The sequence below is a fragment of the Pan paniscus genome, chromosome 21, assembly GCF_029289425.2.
Source record: "Pan paniscus chromosome 21, NHGRI_mPanPan1-v2.0_pri, whole genome shotgun sequence".
Taxonomy (NCBI): Eukaryota; Metazoa; Chordata; class Mammalia; order Primates; family Hominidae; genus Pan; species Pan paniscus.
This window is the reverse complement of record NC_073270.2, coordinates 63,054,756-63,065,069: the sequence shown is the minus strand read 5'-3', so window position 1 is coordinate 63,065,069 and position 10,314 is coordinate 63,054,756.

Here is a 10,314-nt window from a genome sequence, read left to right as displayed (position 1 = left end):
TTCTTAAAGTAGAAACCCTTGTTACTGGCGTCTTTGGAACTCCTGATTTGCTGCTGAATAAAAACAGAGTTCAATGGGTCTGGTAGGTTTGGTTATGGTCTTGTTGTAAGGGCTCTGCGAATTTCCCTCCATGTGCCCCATGCAAGTGCTCAGCCCACCAGTCTTTAAATAAAGTTCCATGCTGCCTGATTTAGTGGCACAGGTGGGAATCATGCCCGGAGCTTCTGTTTGGGGGTAGCAGTGTCCTTTCCATCACCCATACTGCTTTCTTCTGACTACCTTGAAAACCATATCCATGTGTTTTGTAATTATTTTATTAGCTCTACATATGGAGGTGGTGCTGGCAGCTGGGCAACCCCTTGAACTCGATTATCCCAGTGACACTCTGCATCCCTGCACGTTTCCTGTCACTCGAGTTTGTCTGCTAGTGCCAGCTCTTCTATTGAGGGTTAAGTGGGTTAAGAAGCACTATCAGCTCTGAGACCCAGGGTGAGGCAGCCTCCACTTCTACTTGTACTTTTGCAGTCACAACATCAGGGGAAAGGGAGAGTGGTATGTCACACAGTGACACCTGTCACTTCCATGCACATTTTTGCTTGGCCAAAGCAAGTCACAGGTGTCTGGAAGGAGAGCCAAAGATCAGCAATTCAGACCTTCTCAGTTAACTCATTAGCATCTTGTTGAGACAGGATAACTTCAGGAAAGAAAACAGAGGGAAGAGGGGAGTAGTCACCAAACCTCTGATTGGAGACCTCTGGGATGATTGTCCTACAATCACTGGGCTTCCAGTGATCAGCCGCTTTTATTTCTACCACGTTTGATGGGGAGTCAGTTTGGTATGTCTTTCAAAAGATCGGTTCAGGCCTCAATCCCATATGCCCCAATCCCAGCAGACGAGACCAGCAGTCTCGAGAGTCCCTGAGATTAACTCCCATTCCCAGTTACAGAAAACTCACTTTGGTTCCTGGTGGTTAATGGCATAGAATCTGCAGCCAGTGTGCCTGATTCACACCTGAGTTCTGCCTCTTACCAGCTGGTAGCCTTAGGCAAGTTCTCCATCTTCTTGGGTCTCAGTTTCTCTATCTGTAAGATGCTGATGGTAAGGTACCCACCTCAAGATTATTATGAGGACTAAGTGAGTTCATACATGCAAGAAGCTTAGAACAGGTCCTAGCACATATTAAGTGCTCGTAAACATTAGCCATCATGATTGCTATTATTATTATTATTGCTTTTTGTCTTTCAGTTGTGATGACAATGCTCATCACTATGAGCACATGCTCAAACTCTGTTTACATCTTTTGTCTGTCCATTTCCATCAGTTTGATAAAAAGATCTGTCTGTATTGGCCAAAGGTTACATTCACTCCCTTTCACAATCCTGGATTTTAACTGTCAACTCAGTTTTGCCTCCCTAGAGTTTGAGAATGCCACACACTTATCATCCATTGCCTGTGATCTCCCACGCCAGACCCTTGCACCCTCACCTCGAATGCCGCCTCCCATCCTCTGCCTTGATGAGTGTTGCTCGTTCCTGGGGATGACGTTGTCCATGAGGTCCTCTGCACCCTCACTACCCCTGCCTCTCATGCCCACAGCTCCCAGTGATTCACCACCATTCCTGTGGGCACTTGGATGGAATCTTCTACTGAGAGCCAACTGCTGTCTAGGTCTCCCACCTGTAAGTAGGGCCACTGGATCACACAATTGTTAAGGTTCTGTTCAAGCCAATGTGGGTCTTTGGAACATAGCTAAGAAAATATTGATGATACCTGTATGGAGGGAATCACGAAACATTATTTAAGGACATGAAAGAAGATCAGAATAAGTGGAGCTACATGGCCATATTCATGGATGTAGGACTCAATATTATAAAGATAAGAATGTATCCACATTTACTGAAGTTCACTGAAATTGCAGCAATTACTTTTGGATGTTGCATTTCTCTTTTTAAGTCCAGTCAAGTGAAGCAGTGGGAGTGGGGAAGGAACAAATAAATCTGTAACCGGCTGTGATCAATTAGTTGTAAACACCACGGCACATCCTGGGCCAGCCAGGATGTTGCATTCCCAGTGGAACTTAACAAACTGATTCCAAAACTCATATGGAAAAACAAAGGCGAAGAATAATTTAGGCAATTTGGAGAAGAACATGAAGGGAGGGCATACCAGACATCGAGTTGTTTACAAAGCTCTAGTTATTGAGAGAGGCTGATATTGAAATAGTGATCGAGAAATAGATGAATGAAACAATGGGAACTTGCTCAGTGACTCAGGTGGCCTTGAGGACAAGGGAAAAGAATGGGTCTTTCAAAAAATAATGCTGGGACAACTATTTTTCCATACCTTAAAAAAATTGATTCCAGCCATATATCATACTCAACACTCAATTCAGGATGGATTAAACACCTGTGTATGAAAACCAAAACTTCAAAAAGAACATGTTGGAAAATATGACTCTTGGGGAAGGAAGGATTTCTTCTGTCTATGAAAACCAAAACTTCAAAAAGAAAATGTTGGAATATGACTTTCGGGGAGGGAAGGATTTCTTGAATACTCCAGGTAGGAAAGGTGAGGAAGATAGTGGTCAGGCTGTGTGTTGCGGCTGTGAGTCACTCCAGCTGCCACCTACCAGCAATGTCACACTGGACATGCTCTTCATCTCTCTGTGCTCAACGGGTAGAATGTGAGTGTGCATTTTGGAAAACTAAATCTACTGCTGCCTTTTCCCATTCTTTTTTGTCCAGCAAAGTCAGTCCAACTCCCACCATGGAAGATGAGTGCTCCGGCTAATTTCTTTCTAGTGAACTGTGGGCCGGGCCGAGTCGAGGCATATGCCCCAATCCCAGCAGACGAGACCTGAGGGCCTGTGTACCACGGGCTTCGGAGAAAGGCTCACTCCCTAAGAAAGAGACATCCAGGAGCAGACACCTTCCACCAGCATGTCGTCCAGACTGTATGTGGTTCCTGGAACTGCAGCAGCACCCTGTTACCATGAGGGCTCCAGCTGGTGGCATAGATGGGGGAGCACAGAGATGGAAAGAGCCTGGGTCCCTGAAGAGTTTATGGGGACACTGGTCTCAGCTGGGACTGCATGGACATGGGACATCACATTCCGGGAGAAGATACATTGTCCTTATTGTCCAATCCACTTAATGCATGATCTGTGATCTACTGTTAGATTCATTCTGACTGATGTATAACAGTCCTACATCATGATTCCTTGTAAGAATTAAGGGAGGCAGCCAGGCCGGGTGGCTCATGCCTGTAATCTTAGCACTTTGGGAAGTCGAGGTGGGTAGATTGCTTGAGCCCAGGAGTTTGAGACCAGCCTGGGCAACATGGTTGCCCATCTGTACCAAAAATACTCCCCCCCAAATTAACCAGGCATGGTAGTGTGAGCTGGTAGTCCCAGCTACTCTGGAGGCTGAGGCAGGAGGACTGCTTGAGCCTGGAAGGTCAAGGCTGCAGTGAGCTGGGGCACCACTGCACTCCAGCCTTGGCAACAGAAGGAGACCCTATCTCAAAAAATAAAAAGAATTAAATGAGGTGACAATGTGTATGAAGCACTTTGCACAGTTCCTAGTGCCGCTGAGAGCTTGATAAATGACAGCTGCGCAGTCGCTAGAACATGGAAGCCCCTCACTGTGGTGACTGAGTAAGGCTAATGGTCGGTTAGAGGCACTTACAACAGGAAAGGCTCTGGCTGGAGTTCAATGGGCATTATCCCACGAGTCCTCATAAAGGTCATATGAGGTCGGTACTATTATTATCTCCATTTTAAACACCAGGAAACTGAGGCTCAGAGAGGTTAAGGAACTTGCCCAAGGGTCTGCAGCAAGAATGTGGTGGAGCCAGGACTTAAATCCAGGCCAGGCTTAGACACTGCAGAGCTTATTCATCTTATTCAGAGGGTTTCTCCTAGGACAGGAGCCCTGATGCTTCCTTTGTGGGGTGGTGGGGAGCATTTTCATGTCATCAACAAATCCTGCTGCGTGGAGCCCCACCAGCTCCTAGAGAGCCCAGCGCTGGCCTCAGCCCTCTGCCTCACTGTGTCATGGCTGGTCCTGGTGCACTCCCCCAGTGAGACAAGGAAGAGCCAAGAACCCCTGGCTCAAACCCCTCACTAATAGAATTAGAATGTTCTTGTCAAGAAGGATTTCTTTTGGGGACAGCCAAGTGAGCCACATGCTCAGCTTTTAGAGGCAAAAGGACAAACATGACGCGTTCTTAGGGACTCAGCTATGGCAGCTGACACTTCCGTCTTCAGGGCAGGGCGTACGAAGAGGGGCCTGTTAGTTGCACATGAAATCCAACTTCCTTGGGGGTGTTTTGATTATTTCTGAACACTCTGGACTTTCTTGCTATGTTTCTGTCAGTTTCCTCTTATGACTTCTGCAGGCAATCTTGGTGCCAGCTCAAAAGGACCTTGATCACTGGGACAGCAAATGGTGGGGATAGCCCCTACCCTCTTGGAGAGTCTTTTCAACCCATCAGTTTGTGAAGGGGAGGGTGAGGTACCTGAATTGGGGGAAGGAACCCCTGGTGAGATCCTCGACCATCTTAACATTATCCACAGCCCAAGGGGAAGCCCTGAGTCAGAAACTGCTGTTTCTATTGCTTTTAAATCCCAGCTCTGGCTCTCCATGCAGATTTCCTTAGCCAACTTCAAGCTGGACACTGCACAGCTGAATCCCCTGGAGCACTGGAGCTGGACGCTAATGAAGTCACCACTGAAATCTTGGGAATCTTCGAAGAAGACAGAGAAGCCGAGAGGCAGCATCTGAGGTCACCAACCAGGGCCATCAGCCCACAGGTCACAGCCTCCAGCAGGCAAGGGACTTGTGTGGCTTGTGACTCAGTGTTGGAGATAATTGCACAGAGACCTGTTTCCCTTTTCTTCTTATCCATTTATCTGCAACACTGAAACTCCCACCCTCTTTTGCATAATACATGCAACGAGGGAAGCTGTCCCTATCATCACATGCTTGTGAACTGCCGTATGGGTCAGCTTCTCACTGTGTCCGGCTGTCTGGCTGCCGTTCCTAGGGGTACAGCATCCCCACTGTGACCCTGCTGAGATTCCATCTTGGGGTTATGGGTTCTTATGTGCTGGTCACAGATGAACGACTTCACATACTAGGCTGTGCTGATCTTTTTACCACTCACCCAAAAATAGGCAAAAGACACATCCAAGAGGCCCCTTGCTGAGTCAGCTAAGCTGCTGGTGAGGGGGATGTGGGGAGTCCCTGCAGGGGCCTGGCCTTGGTCCTCACGTTGAGCCCTAGGCTCCAACAGCTGGGGCGAGTGGATGTGGTATAAGCACTCCAACCCCCAGTGCAACCTCATCAGCCATCTCTTTCGGTTGCCATTTCAAAACCCTAGTATAATTTTCACTGCTGTGTGGTGGTATTTAATTTTACCAAAGTATGACAAACTCGCAAATACATTCCCTTTGGGGCTTTTCTCACTCCTCCTCCCACTTTAAAACATAACACATTTCAAACAAACCGTAAATTCTTCCCCTTTCAACTCCTGTCCATGTCTTTCCCTTTGGGCTGCTTTATGTTTCTTCCTATCACCTTCTGACATGATGTGATGATGTCTGATGTTACATCTGACTCTCCGGGTGCTGCCGGCAGTGGCAGCTTCAGGGGGACAGAGGCTTTGCAAGTCTTTTGCTGCTTCCTTCCCTGTGTCTAGAATAGCGAGTTGTCTGGTGCCTTGTAGGAACTCAATCAAGATTTGGTGAATAGTGGCACTAAGCCATTCACTAAATATTAAATTATTGGACAACCTATGATATGTGTTGAGTACTGTAGAGGACATAAATAATGGCCAGATGGCTACCATTGATGGACGGCTGGGTGCAGAGGCCATGGGACATCTCCACATCTGTTCTACATTGAACCAGGGAGCAGTGGGATGTGGGTCAGAAAGCTGGGCTCCAGTGACCAACTGCCTGGGTTCATTTCTGGCCGCAGCACTTGGTAGATCTGTGACCTTGGGCAAGTTGTTTAGGTTCCCTCTGTGTCAGTTTCCACATTTCTAAATGGGGATAATAGTAGTACCCATCTCATTGGGATATTGCCCAGATTAAATGAGGTCACGCATGTCAAGCACTCAGACACCCTGCAGGACACAGCCTGGATGAAGGCAGCAGTCACTAAACGCTTCAGCAGCTGATGAAGCAGGAACCATTAGGATGCCAATTAGCAGATGAGGAAATGAAAGAAGCTCGCCAAAGTACTCAGCTGGTAAGCATACGGGGCCTCAGAGGAGACCCATCCTGCCCTCCAGAAGCTTACAGTTCAGCCTGGAAGAGGAGACAATTGCACAGATAATGATGCTATGCAGTGCACTTTACAAAAACGTCAAATGCAGACAAGGTGCTTCAATTCCACCACTCAGATCCCTTTTCTTACAGAAGGACCAGCTCCAGGCCCTATATACCCCAGTGACTTCCAAACACCTTGAACCAACTCGCCTGCCATTTCAAGGGAATCTTCAGTTATGCAAGGACGTGGGCTGGGATGGGACCTCAGTGTCATGTAGTGTTCAACATTTTACACAAATAGCAGGATTTTTGAAGAGTGTTGTGTGAGTAGAAAAAGCTTCAATAATATATATCACAAACCGGTAGCATTCCCAGTGATGGTTGAGGGTGGGCATGTGGTTCCAATTAATTAACAGGCTAAATTCATGATGGGACTTATTAGTGCCCTGTAGCAAATGTCCATACATTGACTGCATATTTCTGCTGTAAGAGTGCTGAGCCTGGGGACCCAGGACACAGACAGTGTGGCTCCCATGAGCTTCCTATTCCTTAAGCCAAACTGCTCCTTGCAAGGCGAGGCTGTTTGCTGCAACCTCACCTAAGGGAAGCTCCATTCCTTGCATAGCAAGATGAAACTTGCCTTAGATTGAAGGCCCATTAGGGATAGTCATTAACTGGTCCTTGCTTTGAACCTTGCCAATGGTGGTAAATATTCTTTAAAACAGGCTGAGCAGGCAGGCATTTCATTGGGGTGGGCCCTGTTTGAGGAATTAAGTCATCGACTAACAGAGTCTGCAAATAACCTCACAGCGACTTCCAAGGAGCAGGCCAAGGTCTGGTAGCCTCTTTAGTGCTCAAGGTCACCCGTAGCTATGAGCATCAGTGGTAGACTTAGGCTGTGTACTGGGGAGAGAAGGTAAAGATTTGCAATAGTAGTCAATGAGTCCTCCCTATGGGCCAGGCACACGTGCATGACTTAAACTCTTCATGAATAGGAATTATTATTATTAGTTTTGAGATGAAGTCTCACTCTGTCATTCAGGCTGGAGTGCAGAGGTGCCATCTCAGCTCACTGCAACCTCTGCCTCCCATGTTCAAGTGATTCTTGTGCCTCAGCCTCCTGAGTAGCTGGGATTACAGGCACCTGCCACCACACCTGGCTGATTTTTGTATTTTTAGTAGAAATGGGGTTTCAGCATATTGGCCAGGCTGGTTTTGAACTCCTGACCTCAAGTAATCTGCCCGCCTCTGCCTCCCAAAGTGCTGGGATTACAGGCATGAGCCACCATGCCCGACCATGAGTAGGAATTGTTATCCCCATTTATGGAAAAAAGTCTGAGTCTCAGAGAGGTTAAGAAATCTGCTTAGGTCACGCAGCTGGAATACTTGATGTCTGATGTTTATGGTGTCTTGGATGTCTGGCTCTACATTGTACACTCAGATTCAACTTGTCTGCAAGTCTCCGTCAAGAGAGAAGACAGGCTCTACAGAGAAGAAGAGGGGGAAGAATGTAAGGGGAGAGGAGGAGGAGAGGAAGAAGAAAGAGTAGCAGGTGTTGGGGAGTGAATTTGGGCAGCTGTGATGATTTGCCCCAGGCCCCCCAAAGGAGCCTGACTTGTTGGGCAGGAGGGCCAGCTCACAGCCATCTGCAGAACACCAAGGGCAAATCTGGGAGGTGTGGCTACTGGAGCAACTTCAAAAGCAACTATGTGTGTTTTGCCTTTGGGTATGAGTGAGACTCTAGGTTGCAAGTGACAGAAAACCTAATCAAACCAGCTCAACAGAAAAATAAACATTAGCTCACGTAACTGAAATGTGCAGAGTAGATGGCTTCATTCAGGCAAGGCTGTGTCCAGGTGTTCAAATAGTGCATTTCTCTGTGTTGTCTCCTTTTCAGGCAGGCACTTTCCCAGAAAGATGGTGGTCTGGAGCTCCAAGTATGTCCAAAGCTCCTAATAACCCCAGCAGAGAGAGTTGCCTCTCAAAAGACTTCCAAAAGGAATTCTGGGACTGAGTGGTATTGACTCTGATGAACTTGGCCTGGGTCAGGTGTCCATCCTTGAGCCATCTTTGACCCAGGCTTGTCCATCCCTGCTCTTGGGGGTGGGAGGATGCGATACTCTCTGCCCAGTTCACCCGTGGACAGAGCCAGGCTCAGCCCCACAGGACTATGTGGAGAGAGTTGCAGGGTTGGGTGGGGGTCTCTGTATTAGCCTACTTCGGCTGCTGTAGCAAAATACCATAAACTGGGTGGCTTAAACAACAGAAATATATATTTTCACCATTCTGGAGGCTGGAGGTCCAAGGACCAGGTGTCAAGATGGTCAGGTTCTGGCGCAGGCCCTCTTCCTGGCTTACAGATGGCCGCCTTCTCACTGTGGCTCACACAGCCTTTCCTCGGTGTGCACGGAGGTAGGGCATCAACGAGCAAACGCTCTAGTCGGTGTCCCTGCTAAGAAGGGCACCACTCCCATCACATCAGACCAGGGCCTCATGACATCTAACCCTGGTCATCCCCCAAAAGCTTCATCTCCAAATCCCATCACACTGGGGGTAAAAGCATTCAGTTTATAGTCTCTGAGGAAAAGTCCTAGAAGAAAGAAAAGATTAACATTCTGAGAAGAGAAGACAAAACCATCAAATGTCCTGTACAAAGATCTTTCTTAGAAATCTCTCATAGTGTTCACCTTCTCCCTTTCTGTTGTCACGGCAGTGGCCTGAGGAGCTCTGGCTGTCACCCCTTCAACAGCTGCCTCGCTTGCAGCCCCGTGGCAACCTGTGGGCAGAACGCTCTTCTTAAGAGGCTATTCAGGTGTGGTTCCCCCCTTTTAGCAATGTTTTCTTCCGGGGTTATAGGGTAACGCATGACATATTGGAAAATATAGAGGAAAAAATTGCCCACAATCTCACACTCAGAGGAAGCCATATTTCCTTCTAGCGCTTTTAAATGCACTATAGATATTTTTATACAATTGAGGTCATTGTACTCATAGAATTGTATGTGTTGCTGCTTCACTTAAGTAGTGTAAACTTTTCCCTGCATCATTAAAATACCTTTGTAAAGACCCAAAACCATGGTGGCCAAGGGCATGAGGCTGTGAGTCTTGTGCCCCACACCATAGCCAGGAGATCTGGTCACAGGGATCGGCAGCTGTACCAGGACCATGGTGGGAAAGCATACTGGGAAAAAGCAGTTCCCCTGATGAAGAGAGTGGGTCTGTTTTACAGACAAAAGAATACATGTTGGTACTTAACCTTATTCCCGCACCTCCATATCCAGCTTCCCGCCTGGCCAGAAGACACAGTGCTCTCTCAGCCTCTCCCACTGTGTCCCCGGCTGTCCCATCCCTGTATTTCTCCAAAGCTGGGGTCATTGTGACGCCCTGTGTTTCCTGGCTGGGAGCAATCTCACACCTTCTCCTCTGTCCCTACAGGCATCATGTATGGTGAGGACTGCCTGTCTCAGGGTTATCTAGGCCCAGTCTTCCCCCAGGGCTGTTCCTTACGCAGTGGTTACTTAATAAGAATCTTTGGGGGTGGGCACTGCTCTGGGCTGGGGATGCCATGGGCAGCCAACAGGCATGGTCCTGCTCTCCTGAAGTTACAGTCTCGAGAATCAGCCTGTATTAGTCTGTTCTTATGCTGCTAATAAAAACATACACAAGACTGGGTAATTTTTTTTTTTGAGATGGGGTTTTACTCTTGTTGCCCAGGCTGGAGTGCAATGCGTGATCTCGGCTCACTGCAACCTCCACCTCCTGGGTTCGAGTGATTCTCCTGACTCAGCCTCCGGAGTAGCTGGGATTACAGGCATGCGCCACCACACCCAGGTAATTTTGTATTTTTAGTAGAGATGGGGTTTCACCATGTTGGTCAGGCTTGAACTCCTGACCACAGGTGATCCACCCACCTCAGCCTCCTAAAGTGCTGGGATTACAGGCGTGAGACATCACGCCCGGCCGAGACTGGGTAATTTATAAAGAAAAGAGGTTTAATTGACCCTCAGTTCAGCATGTCTGGGAAGGCCTCAGGAAACTGA